The sequence below is a fragment of the Mauremys mutica genome, chromosome 12 (genome assembly GCF_020497125.1).
Source record: "Mauremys mutica isolate MM-2020 ecotype Southern chromosome 12, ASM2049712v1, whole genome shotgun sequence".
Classification (NCBI taxonomy): domain Eukaryota; kingdom Metazoa; phylum Chordata; order Testudines; family Geoemydidae; genus Mauremys; species Mauremys mutica.
Genome location: NC_059083.1, coordinates 81,672,859 through 81,697,896, shown reverse-complemented (window position 1 = coordinate 81,697,896; position 25,038 = coordinate 81,672,859). Strand labels below are relative to the sequence as shown.

General features: G+C 49.5%; 1 protein-coding gene across 30 annotated transcripts in view; it reads right to left on the bottom strand.

Annotated features, from left to right (window-relative positions):
- RBFOX3 (RNA binding fox-1 homolog 3) overlaps positions 1-25,038 on the bottom strand; it is a 352,384-nt gene that overhangs the window by 180,406 nt on the left and 146,940 nt on the right. Inside the window, exon 1 of one of the 30 annotated variants that reach the window (XM_044981545.1) lies at positions 684-702. The exons of the other annotated variants lie outside the window; for them this stretch is intronic. The gene's annotated coding sequence lies outside the window, so the exon portion shown is untranslated. Of the gene's footprint in view, positions 1-683; positions 703-25,038 lie in introns of those variants that run through there. 30 annotated transcript variants of the gene reach the window in all.

Genomic DNA, 25,038 nt, shown 5'->3' with positions numbered 1-25,038 from the left:
CAACTCAGCACAATTCCTAGCCTGTGTCTTGGAGAGGTCCAAGACTGATAGAACAAGTGGGACTGTAGGGCTGTAGTTCATGACTCGGGGCATTAGCAGAGCCAGATGTGTGAGGAGTTTGCACAATGACAGCCTTTGACCAGTTCTTCTAGAGCTGGAGTCGGCAACCTTTGAGAAGTGGTGTGCCAAGTCTTCATTTATTTACTGTAATTTAAGGTTTTGGGTGCCAGGGGCCGACGGCTGGAACCCCAGACTGGCAGTGGGCTGAGTGGGGCCGGCGGCCAGGACCCCGGATGGCAGGGGCCAGCAGCTGGGACCCCAGACCAGCAGCGGGGGTGGAAGATGAACCCCCAGACCGGCAGCGGACTGAGATGCTCAGCCCGCTGCTGGTCTGGGGTTCCGTCCGCTGGCCCCTGCCAGCCAGGGTCCCAGCCACCGGCCCCGCTCAGTCCGGGGTTCCGTTCATCCAGGCCAGCAGCCGGCTGAGCAGGGCCGGCGGCCGCGATCCTGGCAGGCAGCAGAGTGCCACTAAAAATCAGCTTGTGTGCCGCCTTTGGCACACATGCCGCAGGTTGCCAACACCTGTTCTAGAGCTTTGCTTTCAGGAGAGCGGAAATTCACCAACTTCATTGGAAATGGAAACACAAAATTACCAAAAAATGTTGAAAGGAAACCAATATCACCTTGTCAGGATGAGTCTCCCTTCTTATACTTTTTGCAAGCCTGCTCTTCTTCATCTCCCGGTTTTCTGATTTCTTTCAACTCAGGTACAACCTACAAAAGAGCATCCTAAGGGGAGGAGCAGGAAACACACTATTTACAGTTAAGTAACACAACAGCCTCTTAATGGGAACCTGCTAAAGCCAAATGGAATAGAAAGAGGCCTGGGCATCAAACGCAGCAAAATGAAACTGTTAAAGACTCAAACTCATGAAATGGCTGTGATAATACTTTATTTTAATGGTAAATGTAATTCGTACCTAAGTCCAATGGCCCTCCAACAGAAACTCCTATGGCATCCACATGAACAGCAGATAAATGGATTATGCTTAGTGCTGAGACAATGCACTCTCAGTGGATACTGGACAATGGCACATGAAAAATGTGTTAACAGAACATAATTTCTGTACATGAATCTCCAGCTTATTTGATAACATGCCCCAAAGAAATCAAACTGAAGGGACAGATAGATTGTCTGTATACTGACCACAGGGACTAAACAGGTATGCTCAGGAGTCTATATCTACAATTGCTAATGGATTTCATGCCTGTGAAATTCACAAGGTACAAGGAGAACTGTATCATCAGTAACCTGAACAGATCACAAAAAGCTGCATTGGAACCAACACCGATAGCTAAAGAACAGAACAGCCTCACCACTTCCCAATACAATGTCAGTGGTAAGTGACTAGCAGAGAGTGCAAGAACTATAGCACCAGCGACGGGAATAACAGAGGATTTCCACAGCAGGAAGGATTTAGGGTGAGCAGAAAAGACTAAATCCAATACTTAATTCATGCACATTTCAACCAGAAATAAATAGTGGAAAGCAGCAAGCACAGGCTAGGACTATCTGCAGCTTCAGTCTAAGGAGCAGTGTCACCTGAATCACTGCACTAAGTATATGGCTACACTATGGACCTTATAGCGCAGAGCTGTACTGCTGCAGCTGCGTCGCTGTAAGGTCTCCTGTGGAGCCGGCTCGCTCTGTGCCGGTGGAGAGAGCTCGCCTGCTGGCATAATTAAACCACCCCCAACGAGTGGCGGTAGCTGTGTCAGCAGGAGAGCGTCTCCCACGGACATAGAGCTGTCCACACCTGTGCTTCTGTCAGTGAAACTTACATCAGTCGGGGGGTGGTTTTTCTCACACTCACACACACACACACACACACACACACCCCCGACCGACAAAAGTGCTAGAGTACACATAGCATATGAGCTTGTCTATGTGATGAGTTATTGCACAGCAAGCCAGGTTGTGAATTGCAGCACACCAGCTTCCCATGCAGTAATTGGCTGTGTGAACACCACTACAAAGCAGTAAAAGTCTCGCAATGGGGACACCACTATAGCTGCACTATGCAACTTTCACTGCACTGTAGCACTGTGTTCGCACGATGAGTTACTGTGCGGCCAGCTGGTGTGCTGCAGATTCACAGCCTGGCTTGCTGTGCAGAAACTCACTGCGTAGAAGTAGCATCACAACTAAAATTAACTAACAATAGCAATACAAGAACATAAACTCACTAGCAATAGAGAAACTAGGTAACAGATAGTCAGCGGCATAACTAGCAAGAGTGGAGAGTCAAACTTGGAGTAAAAGCAACTCCTACCAGCACTGCTGCAGTCTAAATAGCCAAGAGACACAATGAACCCAGAATTACTGTAATATAAACTACCATCAACAGCCTACCAGCTACCAGTAAAATTAATTTTCTGGCTGCTAATTCTGGTTGCCTGAACTGTATGAAGCTTAGGATTTCTTTACTCCACCAATTTTACTTAAAAAAAAAGACCCTGGAGAAAATATTGGGCTCCTGTGGCAAATGTCTGTTTTGGAAGCAAGCTGCTCTTGTATATTATACTGTTCTGGTACTGCATCACAATCTATCAAAGTCGAAGTCCCCAGAGCAACAGAAATCAAAACATCATGAATAAAGTGCAACTTCCAAACTCCAGTAGTCTGACAGTGTTAGTCAGCCTCCGAACATGCAGTGTTTTATTGATGCTTTCCTCTAATAAAGTCAATGCTGGCCCAGCTTCACTGCCTACAGCACATTTGCTCAATTAGAGGAGAACAAATAAGGCAACAAGCCAACATGGTCGAGGTAAACACTGTACACAAAGCTAGCAAGGGATGCTGTGGCCAAACCACAGGCAGCTGCAGCTTCTAGCTTTGCCTGGTTTTCCTTTCCCCCCACGTTCTCTCTCTCGTTCCCCCTTTCGATTTGGAGGGACCTTTATTGAAAAAAATTCTCCAGCTCTTTTATTGCCAAGTCCATTCCTGCAATGGCAAGTCCATCCACCATGTCTATGGTGATACAGTACAAACACCAACAGGTACTTATGCACAGGGCAGTCCAAAGTACTAAACACACGCACACAATACAAATCCTTCTGTTTTACAACCATCATCATTCACAAGTAGCATCAGCTCCTTAATCTTCTCGAGTTGAAGGATGGGCCATCCTTCACCACTGCAGGTAGTCATCATGTGAGCTGGACCTCTAATGCAGACGTTTTTACACCATGTCATCTATCCTTACTCTGAGCAGGGACAGAGAAGAGACCTGAATTTTTTCGGCACTACAGCCTCCAGCATTACTATTCACAGTGGTGAATGGTGACTCCTGATTTTTCTGTGTGGACAAGGCCCCAGGTACCAAAGAGCAGCCCAGGGTCCCTACTGACCCTCTTGTATTATCTGGATCTTCTCACAAGCAAGGAGAAGAAGAGAGGGAAAGAGTATAAGGAGCCACGGGCAGAGCACTAAGCACCTTCCCAAGGGTATTGCTGTTATGTAGTCTTGCCTGGTCTGATTGTTCTGAGTAGATTCTGAACTCACTGCGATCTTTCTCAGCATGCCCACTAACAACTCATGCTTCCATGGATCTGAAACTCCTTTATGAGCCTGAAGGGTGGTGGGGGCAGTGAGGCAGCTGCATTTTCCTGCTCCTCCTACAGTGTTTCCAAGCTCTTATTTAGCACTTTGAAAGGCGATTGAAACAGAACTAGCCCTGAAATTAACCAGCTAAGCAATACCAAGAAAATTCACACCCCTACACTATTTACAGTTCATGGGAAGAGAGGCTGCATAACATAGTGCTGTGCTAGTACATGTTCTGCAAAAGAATTGGCCAAAAAAGGAAAGCCCAGGTGAGCCACTGAGTACAAGAAATAACATTTAGCAAATTAACATATTAATTCACCCACAATGCCCCTGAGGCAGAAGCTAGTGGCATTTCCATTTCACACATGGAGAAACTGAGTATGTGTGTCTTGCCCAAGATGCAGAAGGAGTCAGTATCAGAACCAGGATGAGTTCCTGATTCCCAATTATTTGTTGAGAACACAACGCCTCCCGTGAAGGGCCACACCCCAACTCTAAATTATTACTGCACCCCAACTGTTGGGAGAGGCCGGGCACCCAATCCCAAAGGGCTCAGTGAGTCTGTGCCATGTGCCTTTTTATCATTACAATTCGCTGTCAGTGTTTCGTTCTCTTGCCAATAAAGTTGCTTAGGTGGCCAAATGCAATAGGAAACTCTAGTGTAAGGGCTTGTCTGCATGGGAGCCCTCAGGAAAGTGTCTTTAGTGTTGCACTGTAGACATGGCCTAGGTTTCACTCTTGCTCCTCGGAAGACTCGAGTGGACGTTCAGACATGACAAGCTCATTTCTAACCTCCTACCACCCAGAGGAGAACCTCAATTCCCAGGGCTCTCATCTGCCATCCCAATTATTCAGGGAAGATGTACAGCACCATCAGTGATGCATGCCCTCCATCTCCCCAGCAAAGCAGCCCACTGGTATCGGCAGCTGGGTGCTGCTGCTTAGAGCACCACCCTCAGGAATATTTCAGGGAAGGTATGATCCACGAACCTCTTAATGCCAACTGACAAGGGGGTACAGAGATGTACAGGTATATCCTGACTCTGGTTCACCAAAGAAGGTCATATGAGATCTCAAATGAAAGCTGGTCTCACAGTGGCTATTAACATCATTATGAAATGGATGTACTGATGCTATGTAAGGAGTTATGTTGGAAATGTGTCCTTAGAGTCTGTATCAAGGTGCTAGTCACCAGCAGAGGTGACTAACAGGTTTTCTGTCAGACAAGAGAGGTTTATTCACCTCTCTGTGTGTCAGGATGTACATTAAGCATTATAAACTAACACAATGAATACTCATTTACATACATAGTCAATTGTTAACAAAGGAATGTGAAATTAACAGGGAAACAGCATACAGGAAAAACAAGCCACTGGTGGCTACCCTGTCTGTGAGCAAGGACAATGAGCTTTGGGGGTATGGCTGGATGGCAAAGATGACACCCCTCACACTGCCCCTAGAAGTGAACAGACAGCATGCTTACATTCATGGGAGGAGGATCACAACCAGTCTTGGTTGAAAACACTGCAGAAGACTTTGGGTGAGATAATACTTCTTTAGACAGGGGGTTAACCTGTTAGTTAGGTTTAATCTCTAGAAAACCGTGTTATGTTTTTGTTTTATATGTAACCATTTGTTTCCAATATCCTTACTCACTATCACTTGAATATTTGATAGTGAACATATTCTTGTTTTCATTATAAATAGATCTAAGTGCTGTGATATTGAGCAAAGTGCTGATCCTGAGCTGCCCAGGGAGACTGTGGAATCTCTGTCATTGGACATTTTTAAGAGCAGGTTAGACAAACACTGTTAGGAATGGACTAGATAATACTTAGTCCTGCCTTGAGTGCAGGGGATAGAAGTCCTATGATTCTAAGCTGGGGTGTGCTGTTCCTTTGGGAAAACCCTGTAACAGTGTCAGGGTCTAGATCTCACAGGGAAATGCGTCAAAAGGGACTTTGGGACTAGGGTGGACCTACTGTCGAAGTGCAAGGCAAAGAAAGGGCTGGCATAACCCAGAGGAGAATATGTGAATGGCTAACAGACTAGTGGGAATAGAGAGCTGACACCCAGTTATGCAAAGCGAGACTCCCTCATGCTGGAGGCAGGGGATAACAACATGACTCTCAATCCTGGGTATCCCAAGAACAATCACAGAAGGTTCCTGTGAGAGAGATTAAAGTGAAGCAGCTCCAACAACCAGAAGATCTCCCTCCTTTGTCCATGTCCATTCCAATGTAGGTGTGTGCGCACCAGAGCACGGTTCCTGGAATTTGTTCCCTTAGTGGTATCCATCGGGTTGGCTCCAGCACCCTCTATTGCCGTGCTCTCATGCTGCCAGTATAAAGGGCCCCATCAACTCCGCACCCCTTTAGTTTCTTTTTACCAGCTGACTCTGATAATGGGGGATAAAGGAAAGGTCTTGGAATGGACATGTGCAATTCATCTCGAAGAACAACAGTTACAGAAAGGTTACTAACTTTTTTCTTCTTCAAGTGTTGCATATGTCCATTCCCATGTAGGTGACTCTCAAGCAGTTGCACAGGAAGTGGGCTCAGAGTTCAAGGACAAGCTGACTGTAAGACTGCGTGGCCAAAGTTGGCATCATCTCTGGCCTGTTGGGTAATGGCATAGTGCACTGAGAACGTGCACCGAGGCCCAGGGGCTTGAGCTAGGAAAGCAGCCAAAGAGGCCTGAGATCTTGTGGAACGAGCACTCAGGTTAGCCAGAGGAGAGACTCCTGAGAGTTTGTAACATGCCTGGATACATGACGTGAGCCAAGACTAAATCCTCTGGGCAGAGATGGGGAGCCCTTTCATTCTCTCAGCTATTTCTAGGAGCAGCTGAGTCGATCTGCAGAATGGTTTGGCCCTTTGAAGATAAAATGCCAAGGCCTGTCTAACATCCAAGGAGAGCAGCCACAGTTCCTCCCTATTCACATGCAGTTTAGGGTAGAATACGGGTAGAAAAATTGCTTGGCTGTGGTGGAATTGTGAGACCACTTTCAGGAGGAACTTTGGATGTGGGCGCAGCTGTACTTTATCTTTGAAGCACATCATATATGGGGTTTACGATGTGAGGGCTTGGATCTCCGAAACCCTCCTGGGTGAAGTGAAGGCCACTTTCCAGGAAGGGGCAACAGCGATCATGTCACTAGGGGCTCAAAGGGTAGGCCTATCAGCTTTGACAGGACGAGGTTCAGGCCTCAAGGAGGGATTGGTTCCTTTACCTGAGGCTACACCCTCTCCAGGCCTTTGAGAAAACTGATTACCGTTTTGTGCCAAAAGATTGAACTGTTGTTGACCTTAGGATGGAAGGCTGAAATGGCCACCAGGTGGACCTTAACTGAAGGAAAGGCCAGACCTTGCTGCTTCAAGGTCAGAAGGTGCTCCAAAATAATTTTCGATGAGGTCTGTGCAGGTGGGACATCGTGCTGGGAAGACTAGGTGGAGAATTGTTTCCACTTTGCCTGGTAAGTCGCCTTAGTGGAGGGTTTTCTATTCCCTACTAGGATTCTATGGACCTGCTCTGAGCAAGCATGCTCTTCAGGTAGTTCCAGGCCATCAAATGAAAAGAGCTGTGGTTCAGGAGGAGCAGCTAACCATGGTCTCAGGAGATCAGGTCCAAGCGTAGCTGTCATAACTATAAAGGGAAGGGTAACAACCCTCCTGTATACAATTCTAAAATCCCTCCTGGCCAGAGGCATCAAAATCCTTTTCCCTTTAAAGGGTTAAGAAGCTCAGGTAACCTGGCTGACACCTGACCCAAAGGACCAATAATGGGACAAGATACTTTTAAATCTTTGGGGGGGAGGGGGAGGAGAGGCTTTTGTTTGTGTGCTCTTTGTTTTGGGGGTTGTTCGCTCTTGGGACTAAGAGGGACCAGACATCAATCCATGTTCTCCAAATCTTTCAGCACAAGTCTCTCATATTTCAAACTTGTAAGTAACAGCCAGGCAAGGCATGTTAGTTTTATCTTTCTTTTCTCAACTTGTAAATGTTCCTTTTGCTAGAGGATTTACCTCTGTTTGCTGTAACTTTGAACCTAAGGCTAGAGGGGGTTCCTCTGGGCTCTTTGAATCTGATTACCCTGTGAAGTTATTTTCCATCCTGATTTTACAGAGATGATTTTTACCTTTTTCTTTAATTAAAATTCTCCTTTTAAGAACCTGATTCATTTTTCGTTGTTTTAAGATTCATTGTTTTAAGATCCTCCTGATATGGTGGGGAAAAATGTGCTATGCCCTGCCTGTTGATGTAGTGCGTGGCAGCTGTACTGGCCATGAGAACCTAAACCATCTTGTCCGTAATGTGGGGTAGGAATGCTTGGCAGGCTAGGCGGCCCCCCCTGAGCTCCCTGATATTGATATGAAGAAACAGCTCTTTGGGGGACCACAGACCTTGAGTTCTGAGGTGCCCTAGGTGGGTTGCCCAACCCAGCACTGAGGCATTGGAGACCAGAGACACCAATGATTGGAGCCTTGAAAAAGGTACTCTTGCACAGACCTTGTGTTGGTTCAGCCACCAAGTCAGCGAATCGAGGCTCTGTGGTGGGATGGTGAGTACCATGTCCAGGTGTTGATGCAAAGGTGACTACACTGTGGCCAGCGAGGTCTGAAGATGTCTGAGACATAGCCTTGTGTGTTTCACCACATACGATACCATGTGGCCCAGTAGGCTCAAACATAACCAAACTGTGGTGATTGGATATGTCTGAAGGGGACTTATCAGGGTCAAGGTTGAGCAAAAAAGATTCTCCAGAAATAAGGCCTTTGCCCGTATGGAGTTGAGAACTGCCACTATGAACTCTTATCTCTTGTACAAGGGTAAGGGTAGACTTCTGAATGCTTATTACTAAGGCCCAGAAGGTCAATCAGATCAGATGGACGTCAGATCAGATTCCACCTGAGCTTTGGACAAGCCCTTGTGTTTTATTCCCATCACTTATTAATTCTAAAAGCCCTCTCCTCTTAAATGGTGTGGAACTCCTTCCACAGCTCCCACCCGAAGGAGGGATTTGTACTTCTTGTTCCAATATTTGCTTGTGAGAAGGGTCCCTGGAGAGGGACAGGGAAGAGGATGGGAAGACAGAGGGTATAACCTAATTCTATTGTGCTTAGAACCCAATGGTCTGCGGTAATGTGGGTCCAGGCACTGAGGAAGCGGAAAAGTCAGATGGAAAACAAAGGGGTAACTGGATCCAGAACTGAGGGGATTGAGATATCATCCTTTAGCATCTTGTTAAAACAAGTGCTTTGAGCTGCCCGAGTGTCTGGGGCAGATTGCATTGGCCCTGAGAAGGGTCAGTGGAGAGAGTCTATGCCTGAACTCTTTGTTCTTCCTCCTCCGCTGGTCCTGCCTGGCAGACTGTGCGAAATAGTGTCCAGTCTGTTGAGGCCTGTAGTGTTTTCCAGACACTGTCGGCATATACAGACCCAAAGATTTAAAAGTTGCCTTAGAGTCCTTAACTCCATAGAGTGTGGCGTCTGTTTGCTCTGAAAAGAGCAAAGGCCCTTCTAATAGGAGATCCTGGAGGGTTTGCTGTATCTCCTGAGGAAAACCCAAGGACTATAACCACGAGCTTCTGAGCATGGTAACAGCTATGGCCATCGATCTCGCCACAGAATCAGCGGCATCCAAGGCTGCCTGCAAGGAGTCCCAGGCAACTGTCTCCTTTCTTCCACTAGCAAGGAAAACTCTTGTCCGGCCTCTTGAGGGAGCAGGTCTTTAAATTTTTGCATCGCCTCCACATACTGAAATCATAGCAGCCTAGCAAAGCTTGCTGGTTTGCTATTTGGAGTTGTAGTCCACCTATCAAGTATGCTTTTCAGCCAAACAATCCAGCTTTTTAGGGTCCTTTGCATTTGGCGTGGGGCTCGCTTGACCTTGATGGTCCCTCTCATTGGTGACCTGGAGGAGCTGTGAAAACAGAAATTCATACCCCTTGGCTAGTACAAAGTATTTGCGCTCTGTCCTTTTGGCAGTAGGAGGGAGGGAAGTGGAGGTCTTCCAGAGCACTCTAACCAGGTCCATGATCGCCTTGTTAATGGATAGAGCTACTCTTCAGGGACCCGCTGATGTCAAAATATACAGTAAACCATGTGTCATTTCTTTTACCATTTCAGTTTGGATATCCAAGTTCAAAGTCACCCACTTTAATAGGTCCTGGTAGGCCTTCTGGTCATCTTGAAGTGGGGACACACTGCCTCATCTGGGGAAGAGGAAAAAGATGCTAAGGCTGGTTAAGGGGCCTCTGCCCCTTCCTCTGTCTCAACCGAGACCTGTGGGACCTTCTCTTGAGGTTTGGCACTGGGCTCAGCACTGGAGTCTGGGTCGGGGATCTTGCAGTGCGATACTGGAGGTGCCCTACTTTCCGAGGCCACAGAATATGAACTCCTCCAAACAGTGCCCTGGAGCCCTCACAGGTTCCAAAAAGGCCATTGCATGGTCACTGCAATCCCCATGGTCCCAGAGGCCAAGTGTTGAGGGGCACCATAACGCCTTACCCTGCTCTGGCCTCAGAATAGCGTGGGGAGTAGTGTGGGCAGTCCTCATGGTGGGGAGAGTAGGACCCCACTTTGGACTCCGATGAGGAAGACAAGCTGCAGTGAGGAGACCAAGGCGGTGCTGACCCGCTCAGTGCTGGCGAATGGCACCATGGAGAAGTCTAAGCCAAGGCTCCCCTAAGGGGTTTTCCCCTAGAGGGTGGCCATGGTGCTGCACGAAAGCTGGGGAATGGCTTTCTGCCACTCATTGGTACCAGCGGTGCAGAGTCCTGAATCTCCGGGAACTCTGGGACTGGGAGAGTGAACAGGTCTCTAGCAGCCGCAAATGCCTCTGGGGTTGACAGTACTGCAAACTGACCGGTAAATGTCTGCTGGAGGATGGCACTTCCCATGCCAGAGTTAGCAGAGCTTGCAGGGGTACCAAGGCTAGCGGAGATGGCTGTTGTGGTGTCGGAGAGGGACAGCAGCCCGACACAAGTCTCGCTCTATCCAGATCCCCTTGCCTGCTTCTTTTCAGCACTGGGGAACAACTCTTCTTCTGCTGCTTATGGTGCTGCTTCTTAGGCACCAGGGAAGAGGACCGGTGTCGTGACCCTCAACTGGTGGGAGGAGCACTCCACACTGAAGCTGAGGTGTTTGGTGCCGAGTCTGAGTGCAGCTCCAACTCTGGTCTTAGGGCTGCCTCCATGAGAAGGACCTCCAACCTCACCTGCCGGTCTTTCTTGGTACAGGGTTTGAGGTCCCTGCAGATCTGGCAATGATCTTTCTGATGAGCTTCCCCTCAGCACTTGAGACAGCTTGAGTGCAGGTCACTCAAGGAAACCGACTTGCCATAGAAAATGCAGGGCTTGAAGCCCAGTGACCGAGGCATGCCCCAGTACTGGAGAGCTGAGAAGCCTCTCCAACCAAGTGCAGAGGCATCCAAAACTCATTAACTACTAAAACTACTACTAACTAACAAACTAAGTAAACTACAATAACTATATATACACAAGAAAGAGAAGAAAAAACACTGGGAAAAATTGCCTGAGCAATGAGGAAAGTTCCAACAACCATCATGATTGATAAGAAGGAACTGAAGGGATGTGGGGTTGACAGCGCCCTTTATATTGGCTCTGAGAGCGCTGGAGCCGACTCGACGGATACCACTAAGGGAAAAATTCCGGCAACTGTGCTCGGGGTGTGCACACACCTACATTGGAATGAACATGTGCATGCACTCGAAGGACTGTTTGCTCATAGGGAGACTATGAGACATAGGAATGAATGTCGTCCATCTCCCTGAGCTTGAATGGGTCATTAAAAAAAAGACTGTCCGAGGCCCAGCCCACAGGAACAGAGACAAGGACAAATCCAACCACCAGGGCACTGACACCTAGCAACCGACACCTCAGAGGGAAATGGAGTTTCCCACCTCTGAGCAGGGAAGCTGGGCAACATCCCCCAGCTCAAGAACAAAGGACTGCAAAGGTGTGAGATGGTGGATAGGAGTTGGCCACTGGAAAGAGTCTGGGCTCTCACCTGGGAAATGACCACAGAGGTCAGACCAAGTGAGTCAGAGCCTGAATGCGGAGTTCACTACAATTTGGCTGGGCTCTGGGCTAACCAGAATGGACTTGGATGATGCTTTAACCTTTCTCTACGCTAATCTAGGGACTTCCTATGCTCTGTGCCTGTTGACTAACAAACCTGGCTGTTTTGACAGCGGTGGTTAAGTGTCACTGCAAATCCTTGGTGAGGTGCATTAATCCCTGAAGAGTAGACGTCTCCATCAGGATTCACTGAACACACCTCATGGTGTGAAGCAGGAGTGCTGGGGCTCCAGAGGTTCAGACTCAGGAGGCAGTGAGGCCACATGGCCTACCCTGAAGAGAGAGACCCCTTGGAGGTCTGGCCCACTGAAAGCGTTCCTCCTAGAGACTGTTCCAAAGCTGGGGCCATAGCCCTGATCCTGTGGATCCGTGACAAACCCTCTTATCCCTGAGAAGTAGAACAATCCACATGTTGGGCAACCAGTGAGAGCTGAAGCCACTGGAATTACCCAGGAGTAACTAGGGGCAGGATTACATCCAGTACCAACCCGGCAAAACAGGGTGAGGTAAGGCAGGAAGAGGAAGGAAGGAAGGATTCTCGCACCTGTGTTCTCTATTCTATTCTGTTCAGGTTCTTATCCCACCCTCATCACTGTAGTGTCTGAGCATCTTCCAGTAGTGCACTAAGGCAGTGGTTCTCCACCTGTGCCCACGGACCCCTGGGGGGCTGCAGCTATGTCTAAGATCTCCAAAGGGGTCCGCGCCACCATTCAAAACTTTTTAGGGGCCCACAAATGAAAAAAGGTTGAAAACCACTGCACCAAGCTCCGTGACTAACATCTGTCACTCTCTCCTCCTCCTCAGGGGGAGGACTCTGTGCCAGGGAAGGTGGCTTGGTCTGCATGATCAGCACTGATTTCAGTGAGCAGCAAGATGCTGTTCCCTGCCCAGCCATGAGATGAGAAGCCTGAGTTCCTGCCAGATGTTCATTCACATTAATGGCCCTTCAGTGGACAGTGAAATCGCTCAGTCCAGTCCATCTCTTCTTCGAGAAGCTCCACCCGGGCCGGCAGGTAACAGCAATAGAAATGGAGTCTCCTTATGGCTCCATACAGTCTAAGAGGAATTAAATCAGAGCAGCCTCAATCCCCTGGTGCCCAGAACTCCAAGCACTAGTGCCAAGGCTGAGGGAAGGGCACAGGTACAATGAGCTGGTACCCATCTCTAGTACAGCAGCATGATTGGCTAATGGCTGAGAACTTGGAAACTCAACCAGCTAATTAGCCGTCTGAGACGCTAAAGACAGCAAAGAAAATGGGAAAGGTTTGTTTGTGTTGAGGTTTGTTGAATTTTAAAGTGAATCTGGGAAAATGAGAGAATTAATCCAGTAGCCAAAAAGTCTCCTGCCCAGCTCTGCCGATGCCTCAATCCTGACCTTCAGTGCTGCCTGCTAGTCTAATCCCACACCCATACAGATATGCTGCAGCCTTGACAGAGAGGCACTACTAACTATGCTAAGTTGTGTCAAACTGCAGTGGTTTTGTGATGTAGACTATCTGCGAACTGCAAACTCCATTTAACTGTGACCTTTGGTGTCATGGTGAAAATGGAGTGAAAATCCAACTACAGCAAACAGACGCCTCTTGGATTTTCTCTTAAGCGCCTACCCCTTTGCAGGGCCTTTCTTTGCTCTGACTACAGGCTACATTAAAACATTTCTCTTACATTTTAAAACAGCATCACATCCCACTGTCCTCCTGCTCTCACTGCTAGCTGTGAATCCACAGGCCCAATGGTGGGATTTTATCCTGCAATCCCACCTCCCCTTGTTTGTGCAGCAGAGAGATTACTGCTCCAGCAATACTCCTCTGCCCTCACCAGCACAGTGAGGAGCAGGCGTTTGTGGGGAGCCCTGCTCCGGGCACTGCCGCTCCTCCAATCTCCCTGCACCAGTAGGGAGCTGCAGTCTTGCAGAAGGCCTTGCACGCCTGGGATAAATCAGCTTGTGGAGCCCACGCTAAACCAACTGTTTAGTCAAATATTGCCAGAGAGGTAACATTCCCCTGTGAACAAAGTGACTCCACTAAATTAAGCCTGGCCTCTTTGTCCCTTGCTCAATGATTTCCCCCCAGCCAAGGGAGCGAGAGGAAAGGATGGTGCTGCTGCTGAAGACCATTGCCCATTTAGAGAAAGAAAGAAGTGAAGCATCATGTGGCAGGTGGGAGGTTGCCAGGCGAGGCACAGAACAGTCAGGCCTCTTCCTTCATTGGGGTTTTCCATCAGCACTGGGAACAGAGTGAGCGGTGTCCAGCCTCCAAATGGCTGTGCCTTTGGGAGGCACCTCCTCTGCCGCCCAGCTTACAGTTCCAGCTGGAATTCCACTCTCTAACCATGGCTGGCAGCTTCCACGTTCCCTCGGACCTTGCCTCCCCAGGCACCAGGGGCTACTTGCTCTTGACAGGAGAGTCCCATGGAACACCTGTCCCCTCTGGGCATCCCTGTCCAAACAGACTCTGTCTGCTCTGTGTCACTACACAAGCAGCAAAAACAGGGCCAGTTCTCAAAGGCTTTTACCCTTGGTCTCCAATGGGATGTGTACAGGGATAAAAAAAAAAAAAGCAGCTGGCCCGTGTCAGCTGACTCAGGCTATTGGGGCTCAGGCTCTGGGGCTGAAAAATCACTGTGTAGCCATTCGGGCTTGGGCTGGAGCCCAAGCTCTGGGACCCCGCAAGGGTGGAGGATTCTAGAGCCCAAGGCCGAACGTCAACACAAGTGATTTCTAGCTCCACAGCCCGAGCCTGGTGTCAGCTGACCCAGGCCAGCCACGGCCACGCTGCTGGTCTTTTATCCCTGTGTAGACATCTCCCAAATGCAACTGTTGCAGTGTCCCTGGCCTCCTGCCTTGCCTGGGCTACGGTGACGGGGCATGGCTCAGCCTGCAGGCTAAACCAACAACATGTAGGGAGAGTTCCTTTGCTGCTGCCCTCTGAGAGGCACCAGGCCAGCTGCCCTGTGAAATCCACACTCATCAGCACCCAGAGCCAGGGCTGGGCCTTCAAGGCAGCTATACCTGAGCAATTTAAAATCCAAGAGCCCTTCCTCCACCATGGTTATTATTAGCAGAGAGTCCCCAAAAGCTGGAAATGAGGAGTGAAGAAAATGGAGTCACACAGTGTGAGCGGATCTGTTTGCCATACTGAGGCCAGTGTAAAGACTTCCCTCTAGCAGACAGCTGTGCTGGACACCATTAGGGCTGGGATGAGGGGAGACCAGGGCAGCTAAGCTTTGGAGAATAGTTTAGGAGATAGAGCGGAGGCAGGGCTGCTTTGCACTCCCCCAGCATGTTACATTAATGCAATTATTTTACACAATTATAACACGTAAGTCAAAGTCAGCATTTAATTGGTAATATTTGCTAATGACAGCAAATGGATTCTGGCAATGGCCCCTGCATAGGACTCACCCAGGTTAACTCTTTCATTGCATGCAACACCAAGCTAATGACATCTGGATGTGGCCATGCCCCCAGGCAGAGCAGGGCTCTCTCTGCAACCCCAGAAAAATTGCCCTCTCATGCCTGCCTCCCTGTGCAATGACCCCCATTCTCTCTCACACGGTCTCTCTTCCCCATTCTCAGTCCCGTTATTCCTTCAGTCTCCTTCCAGCTGCTCTTTCCCTGTGACTTACCCTCTCTGACAGCTTTTCCATCCCCCTTTCTGTACCTCTAAGCTTTTTGCCATCCTTTAAAGCTCCCTCTCCCCTTCTGCCAAGCCATCCCCATTGCTGGGAATGAGCAGGGCAGCAGTACAGCAGAAGGATTTAATTGCATGTCAAAATTAAATCTCTTTTGATGAAGAACAATTCAACTACGGCTCTGCCTAATCAAATTAACAAAGTCTTTTTTGATTTTCAATTATCTTCTTCACTGGAACACTTTATCCAGAGCTCCTGTGATGCAGCTGACAAGCCCTGACTAACAATTAAGGTGCTTCCCGCACTTAACCAAGGCATGCTGACCACCAGTCCCCTTCTCTTCTTGCTTCCCATTTATTTTCCTCTTGCTCATTAGAGCGCAAAATGACTGGAGCAGGGATGCAAAATGAAATAAATATGGAAGCCTCCCCACAGTGGCATCACCTCTGAGCTGCGTTCAGGGCTCTTGCATCTCCCTTCCAAGAGGTCAGTCTCTCCACGGCTCAGTTGGAAGGGCTCCTTTGCACGAGGGACTCCCTGCAGCATGTGCTCTGTATCAGCCACAAAACCGAGAAAGAGACTAAAGCCCCTCTGGTGGGAGTTGTCCCCACCATTCCCATAAAGACCCTACCTCCAGTCCCCAGAGTCTGCACTGGAGACAACTTCCAGGAGATTTGTGGGGCACAAACAGCCTGACAATCGCACTGCCACTAAAGCCAGAAGTTGGCCAGGAGAACAAAGGGAGTTAGCCAGAGAGAACAGCCTCTCTCTGTCAGCATGCCTCTGACAGACCCTCAGACACCCTCAGCCTCTCCCTCAACGGGGAGCAGAGAAACACCTCCCCAAAAACAGAGACTGGCCCGCAGCCAGCACATAGCACCTGCACCCTGCCATTTCCCCATGGCCTCTCTCTCTCTGCCCCCAACGCAGGCTACAGTGCTCAGCCCTCCCCAGGAGACTCCCAATCCCAGGGTCCTCACCCTCAGTTTAACCCCCTCTTTGCCCCGTTCTCTATCCCCACACAGATCTACAACCCAGCCTTGTTGGCATACCTATGTCATTCCGTGGTATTAACTCCTCCCGCCCCTGCTCACTGTGTTGGCAGAACCCCCACTTAGGAAGGAACAATCAGTTGCAAACATAGAAAATGGGAACTGACTGCTTAGGAAGGAGTACCGCGGAAAGGGATCTGGGGGTCAGAGTGGATCACAAGCTAAATATGAGTCAACAATGTAACACTGATGCAAAAAAAGCAAACATCCTTCTGTGATGTATTAGCAGGAGTGCTGTAAGACGGACACTGGAAGTCATTCTTCCGCTCTACTTCGTGCTGATTAGGCCTCAGCTGGAGTATTGTGTCCAGTTCTAGGCGCCACATTTCAGGAAAGATGTGGACAAATTGAGAAAGTCCAGGGAAGAGCAACAAAAATGATTAATGGTCTAGAAAACATGACCTATGAGGAAAGATTGAAAAAATTGGGTTTGTTTAGTCTGGAAAAGAGAAGACTGAGAGGGGACATGATCACAGTTTTTCAAGTACATAAAAGGTTGTTACAAAGAGGAGGGAGAAAAATTGTTCTTCTTAAACTCTGAGGATAGGACAAGAAGCAATGGGCTTAAATTGCAGCAACAGAGGTTTATGTTGGACATTAGGAAAAACTTCCTGACTGTCAGGATGGTTAAGCACTGGAATAAATTGCCTAGGGAGGCTGTGGAATCTCCATCATTGGGGATTTTTAAGAGCAGGTTGGACAAACATCTCTCAGGGATGGTCTAGATAATACTTAGTCCTGCCATGAGTGCAGGGGACTGGACTGGATGACCTCTCGAGGTTCCTTACAGTCCTATGATTCTTCAGGAAGGTGGTGTTACTGTGCTGACAGAAAAACTCCTTCTGTTGGCATAAGCTGTATCTACACTAGGAGGCTCTGACAGCAGAGCTATACCAGCAAAGCATCTGTAGCACAGTCTCCTGGTGCAGCAAGCAATTCATGGAGAACAATGGGAAACGAGCAGGAGGTAGAAAGAAAGCAGGTTCCTCCAGGGCCCTGTGGAAATAACCCAGTGGCTGCAGTGCCAGGGCCATCTTTACGCTCTGGGAAATTGAGGTTGTTTGCCCCATTGGCTAACCGGCTCCTCCTCTAAGGAGTTTGGTTGTGGGTGTGAGACCAGGAAATCCATTCCTTTATTTGTTACATGGTATTTCCTGTCCATATAGTTATTGGTTGGGAGAATGGTGGCAGGAGTTTGCCACACTGTATCTGCAGGTTCCAGCAAGGTGGCACTGACAGGCAATGTGTATGGGCTTCCTGTGGGAAGAGGGAAGTCTGTGGAATTAAAGACGTGTAGGCTGCCCATGGATCCCATTGTGGCCATTGGATGGGAAATGGCATGGGAGGGCACATCCAGGGGTTAGCGAGTCATGGTGGCAGGTCCCTGGTGCTCTCTTCCCTGGGTCTATAATGAGGTTCAGTGCCTGTTGGGGAGGAGTGTCCTGACTGCTTCCTCTGCAGTGGCGTCCTCATCACTTGAGAAAGGTGGAGCAATGGGAGAATCAGGTTGGCCTGGTGCCGTTGGTACAGCGAGCAAGCGGTGTCGAGTGGTGGAGATCCAGGAGTACATGACGCTTGCATTGCAGATGTCTATATTGGGGGAATTGGTGTCAACATATGCTATGCAGTATCCGTCTGTGCCGTCTGCTTATGTGGAAGTGAGGTTGTGCGGATCTTTTGTGCGTACCCTTCTTAGGTGCCGCAGTCACCGGTTTGATGGTTCCATGGTTGACGCCGATGAACTCGGTGCCGGAGGGGGAGCCATCATGTGTGGTAGAGGTTGTGGTACTGAGTCCTTTGCAGGGGTAGTCGGTGCCGTGGAGTAGGAGGTCCCAGAGATGCCTGGTGCATCAAAGGTGCTTACTTTGATGAGGTTGGCACCGCGGGCAGAGACTTTGCCGGAGACCATTTTTTTTAAACGGTTCTCAGCTCAGTGAAGATGTGGCCCTTTTCCTCAGTTTTACAGAGGAGATGGCACTTAGCCTGTCAACAGAGGCTGTGCCTGGAGAGTCCCTTGTTGTGGTCTGTCTGAGGTAGTAGTTAGGGATTTCGCCATTAAAATGAGTTTGAGTCGAAGGTCCCCATCTCTCCTTGCCCTAGCCTTCAGATTGTTGCAGTGCGCGCACTTCTGTGGCATGTGCAACTCACCTGAACATTGGACACAAAGGGAGTGTCCATCAGAGATTGGTACTGCATCTTTGCAAGAAGTGCACCTTTAAAACCTGGGGAGCCAGACATATCTGAGACGTTTCTGTCAAAAACTGCAGGACAGAAACCATTTTTTCTCCCCAACTAAATTTAACTAACTAGCTACACTAAGAAAGTAATAAATTTTGAATAAACAAGGGTAAACTAAGCGATCTAACAACTCTAATCCTATTTTAAGGTTCATAGTGACACCACTAATGGACTCCGTCTCAAGTTGAGGACAGTAGAGAAGGAACTGAAGGGATCGGGGCACGCGCGTGCTACATGAGGCACCAGTGGTGCTGCGAGACAGCTACTGTGCATGCGTGCCCCGACCAGACACTGCTACTGAAAATCTCCGATTGACACCACCAGGGCACACTGACACCTAAAGTGGAGCACCCACCGGGACAGCGCTCGAAAAAGAAAGGTCACTTAAGGAAGAGGACTGCCTTGTGTGAACATGTTAATGAAGAAACTACTGCATCTATCACAGGGTGGCAGAGACACTGGCAAAGGATGGCATGGACCCTGTGTGATTAGCTGGTGAATGACTGCCCCCAGCCAGCAGGGCAATGCAGGCTTAGCTTTCTGAGCATGGCTAGATGCGCGTGATAGCACATATATGGGGATGTGTACACATGGTGACCAGATAGCAAGTGTAAAAAATCGGGACGGGGTGGGAGGTAATAGGTGTCTATATAAGAAAAAGCCCCCAAAATTGGGACTGTCCTTATAAAATTGGGACATTTGGTCACCGTATGTGTACACAGATGTATGGGTGTGAGTGAGTGAGTGTGCAGCATGCGCACCAGGGAAGGGGGGTGGAGAAATTAATTCTGAGACACGGAGGGGTGAAAGACAATATTTACATCAGCACTAAGACTACCATAACTACTCCAAGTCAGGAAAAGTGGCCCTTTGCCAGGACTGCACCACAGAGGCATAGGCACCAGCACCTCTTTGGCCATCTGATTCCTTGCTACCAGCAATCAAAAACTACCAACCAGCAACTAACTAGGGTTCTTTGAACTCATTGTGCATGTGCTCCTTCCCACCTCCACCCCACCCCAGAACCTCTTGGCCTTGCAAGAAATGCTAAGCAGCAGGGATCTTTCAGGGCCTGAGCTCCCTTCTGGCAAATCACTCTGTGCACAGTGTCTGTCTGGATGACGTGCCTGGAGAAGCCTCTCCCCACTCACTAATGAGCAACAGACCACCCTAGCAAACTTTCACCCACATGCATAGCCCTCGCACACCTCAGTAGTTGCATTCACTCACTCCAACAGGGCTGTTCACATGGACAGGTTTGCTAAGGTGGGCCCTAGGGAAGCAGCTCAGGTATCTGCAGCTGGAGGAAACATTAAGCCAAACGGCACAACAAAATGTATTAAAAAGAACTAATTTAATTAAAAGAACAATGTTCCAACTGCTAACTGTATAGGTGAGCAAATCCACCCAGGTAGAGCCGAGCCAGCAGCACTAAGATGTGTAGAGAGACAGTGCTGTCTAGTGGGTAGGACCTGGGCTGGGAGTCAGAAGACCTGGATTCTCCTCTTGGCTCCGCCACTGAGGGTAAGTTACCTCCCCTCCCTGGATCTCTGTTTCCCCTCCCACCTTTTGTCAGGCCTGTCTGTTGAGATTCCAGGCTCACTGGTGCAGGGGCTGGGGTTTGATTTGTATCTTGTACCCACTGTCTGCACTTAAACAACAACCCAAGTTCTCAAAAAAAACAGGAGTACTTGTGGCACCTTAAAGACTAACAAATTTATTGTAGCATGAGCTTTCGTGAGCTAAAGCTCACTTCTTCGGATGCATAGAATGGAACACACAGACAGGAGATATTTATACATACAGAGAACATGAAAAGGTGGAAGTATGCATACCAACAGGCAGAGTCTAATCAATTGAGATGAGCCAAGTTCTCAACAATCACTCTCTCTCTCTGTTGGGAATGGGAATGGAGGAGTCAGTTTTATGTTTGTTCCTCCTTGGTTTCCAGCCAAATTCATTTGCTGGTTCCCAGGCTCTAGCTCCATATGGCTAGGTCACAAACACTGCAGAGGAAGCTTTTATTTGTTTGTTTGTTTTTTGTTAAGCTGGTTCCATTGGAAATTGGGTACAATTTCTACTGCTCTTTGGGTATAGCGCAAGTTAATTTTTCCAAACCTGGAGTGGCCAGTGGCCCCAGCATCCCTGTCAGCCCAACCCCTCCTTCCCCCAGACGTCCTATATGCTACATTAAAGGGATGAGGAGGGCTCCCAGAGAGTTCTCCTGTATAGTCCTGCTGCTCCCACAGGGGGATTTACTGCTGCACTCCAGCACATGGGCTGGGGTGGGAGGGAGAGTGAGGGTAACCATTTATTTAGACAGTGTATTGGCTCTGGCTCTCTCCATGGTGCTGCGGCACGCCCTAGCGGCTAAAGGGCCTTGTCCTCAGCACTCAGAGCAGCAAGCCACTGCAGTGAAGTGGACAGGAGGGGAACAGGGTCTGCTAAACTTGGCCAACCCCCTGTGGACTGTGCTCAGGGCAGAGTGGTCCTTCCCAAGAGCCTTCCCTTGGCCTTTCAGCCAGATGGCCTCTACAAGGCACAGAGCAGCAGGGCTCAGAGCTGTGCTAACCAGGACTACTAGGACTTCCTACATTCTGGAGGGAGGATGGAAGAGGCACACTTTGCTTACAAAAGATGAATTATTGCGAGCACACGGAAGGTGTCTATCACCACTGCCTCCAGGCTGCACTACACCAGGTTAGGTTCAACAGCAAACACAGCCCAGAAGAGAATGTAAAGCCCACAACCCACACAGCCAGAGACAACGCGTAACTGTTGATGGGGGGCGGGGGGTGGCGACGGCACAATTTTAAGGTTCTGGTGGTATGTAGTGTGGTTCAGGGCAGGGCGTAAAAATGATGGCAGAAATCTGGGGGGTGCATGACCCCATGCCCCACCCCCCACCCCCACAGCCTCTGCATGCAGAACTGAGCTGGCTAAGCTGAGAAAGAGGAAACCCAGCCATTGCATGCTACACACAGTTCGAGAGAGGCCTGGACAAAGACAGGCACATCACACCTTTCTCTGAATTAGGCCCTGCTCCCTCTTTGATGGGTGTCAAGGCCTGCTCCTGTGAATGCCCTGCCCCAGCATCCTCAGAAGGGTGCTGGGCTTGTGCTCAGCCACTTCCCTGAGCAGGCAGCTGGTGGCCATCCTTGTTAAGTTTCAAGCTGCTGCCATCTCTCTCCTTCACCCCTTTTTCTTCAGGCTCTGCTCAGAGCCAGTCCCCTGCACTGTCTGCAGCGCTCCCAGTGCAGGCAGGGGAGCAAGGCTGGTGATGGGACTGTCCCTTCCTTTGCCTGACACACAGGTACAACCCAGGTTGCAAGAACCTTTGCTGCAGCCATGCTGCCAACTTTGGCTGATCTGCTACTCACTATCGCCCCCTAAGCCTTTTCTAAGCGGGGTCCCTAGACCCACAGCACACTCTGCACAGGCAGCTGCTGCCATCTACTGGCCACAAAGCACTACTGACTGGGAAAAACCACCTTGGACTCCGGCTATCTTCCCATCACTGAGACGTAGAATCACAGAATATCAGGGTTGGAAGCAGGGGCGGCTCTAGCCATTTCGCTGCCCCAAGCATGGCGGCACGCCGCGGGGGGCGCTCTGCTGGTCGCCGGTCCTGCGGCGCCGGTGGACCTCCCGCAGACGTGCCTGCAGAGGGTCCGCTGGTCCCGCGGCTCCAGTGGACTTCCCGCAGGCACGCCTGCGGATGCTCCACCAAAGCCGCGGGACCAGCGGACCCTCCGCAGGCACGCCTGCGGGAGGTCCACCGGAGCCGCCTGCCGCCCTCCCAGTGACCGGCAGAGCGCCCCCCGCGGCATGCCGCCCCAAGCACGCGCTTGGCGTGCTGGGGCCTGGAGCTGCCCCTGGTTGGAAGGGACCTCAGGAGGTCATCTAGTCCAACCCCCTGCTCAAAGCAGGGCTAATCCCCACACAGATTTTTACCCCAGTTCCCTAAATGGCCCCCTCAAGGATTGAACTCACAACCCTGGGTTTAGCAGACCAATGCTCAAATCACTGAGCTATCCCTCCCCACATACTGAAGAAAGGCTAGACTTACACCTTCCAACAGCCTCTCTGTTATCCTCCAAACTGATCTAAGGGCTTGGCTACACTGGAGAGTTGCAGCGCTGGTGGTGGGTTTACAGCGCTGCAACTTAGTAACTGTCCACACCTGCAAGGCACATCCAGCGCTGCATCTCCCTGGCTGCAGCGCTGGCCGTACACCTGATCTGCCTCAGGTATAACGAGTGCAGCGCTGGTGATGCAGCGCTGGGGAGCAAGTGTAAACAGTGATTAATCTTACTACGCTGTAACTGACCTTCAGAACCTTCCCAGAATGCTTTAAGTACCAGATAGCATTCTTTGTTTTGTTGTGATGCCTCTCTTTGTTTTGTTGTGAACTCCAGGCTCCCGGAGCTGCTTATCTAAAAAACAAACACAGCTCCTGTTTGCTGGAGCAGAGGCAGGCAGGGGAATTCCTTTGGAATGTTCACAGCTAGTGTTTGCTAGTGTTTGCTTGAGGAGAGAAGCGGGGGAGGGGAGGTCCATTTTGAAACAGCTGCTTATGTGGTCTGAAGGCTATTTGCATTTAGTAAATAAGAGAGGGGTGGGGGAAGGGGTTGAAAGTTTTAAAATGATTGAAGGTTGGTGCTGTGTATCTTCCAGCCCTTAGAACTTGCAAGGCAGGGAGCTGACACACAGTGTCGTCTCCAAAAATCCACTCTCTTTGTCTCCCCCACGCTCCCTGTCACACTCCACCCCACCCCCCTCTTTTGAAAAGCACATTGCAGCCACTTGAACGCTGGGATAGCTGCCCATAATGCACCACTCCTAGCAGCGCTGCAAATGCTGCAAAAGTGGCCACACTGCAGCGCTTTCCCTACACAGCTGTACGAAGACAGCTGTAGCTCCCAGCACTGCACACATGCAAGTGTAGCCATGGCCTAAGAGACCAGGAGAGAATGCTGGTCCAGACCACTGGGCTTAGGGGAAGTCTATCAGATGTAATATAACCATTAGCCATTGAAAGACAAGGTCTTCCTCAGGTCTGTGTAACTCGAAAGCTGGTCTCTTTCACCCACAGAAGTTGGTCCAATAAAATATACCTCACTAACCATGTGTCTACAATATATCCTGGGATCAATAAGGATACACCACCACCAATGCACACATTGGCCACTGAATCACCTTTTCAGTTCTCAACACGCTGTTAAAATTCTTCCTCTCCTTCATGTAAACACAAGTCCCTTTCTCTGCCCCCTCCAAATTCATTTCACTCCCTGATCCCGACTGCCCTCCCCACATTTATTCCAGACATAAAATGAGAATGTCCATGCAGATCACAGCATTTAGAGTATCTTCACTTAACAGAGAAGCCAAAGCAGTTAGTACTTTAACTCAGCCAGAGGGGAGGGCCCCATAGATTCCTGAAGATCAGCTGATCAGCATCAAGGCCTGGGAATCCCACCACATCCACATGCTGCTCTTTTGTGCTTTACACAACAAAAATAATATGAAGGAATCACATGGCACTGGTGGGACCCAAGTTTAACTGTGTTTACTCATCTCCATAGACATACTACATTACACAACTGCTGCTCTGATCTGAGTCAGGCAGTTTCTCCAACACAAAACAGCAAGTGCCACACTACAGGGCTTACAGATGCTACCCTACTTCCTATCCACTACAATATACATACACCTACTGAGAATGGTAGAGAGGTTCTCAGCTCCCATCTCAGAACTAATGGGAGGGGATTTTTAACAGGAACCCTCTGCTTCCCAAGGTTTTCATGTTAACACCCCTTCCTCCCATAGCTGCCTGTGACCCTGGGTGAAGAGGTGCCTCTGCAGCTGAGAATCCAGGTAACATGGCAGCAAAGGCAGAACATGTGTGATGAAGTTTTGCTATTATCAGTATATTTAGAAGTAATCAGGGAAAGAGGATGGTGCCACACATAGAATAGGGCAAGATAAGAAGGAGCCATGCCATTGCCACTTACAGGGGGCAGACAGCTAGCTGGCATCTCTTATACAAGCCCAAAGAGTCCCGTGGAATATTATCCTGTTGCAAATACAATGGGTGGGAGACTGGCCTGGCTTGGTGCAAGCAGCTGGAAAAAAGTTCTTACACACCTGAACTGTGCCCTGCCTCTCAGCCTCTGCTCAGGTGAGGTATTTGGGGGAGCAGGAAGCCTGTCTGCAAACTACCAGAAAGGGACTGAGAAGCTGGCACCCTGTAGCCGCAGCTCATTCCTCACCCCGCACTGCCATCCAGGGGATCGAGACTGCACTACTCACCCTTTGGGAGAGCCAGCACAGTGCAGCCCCCAGGCAGAAGGTTAACAAAGAAAAGGCACTGGAATTCAGAGACACCCAAGGCCTCTGAACCCT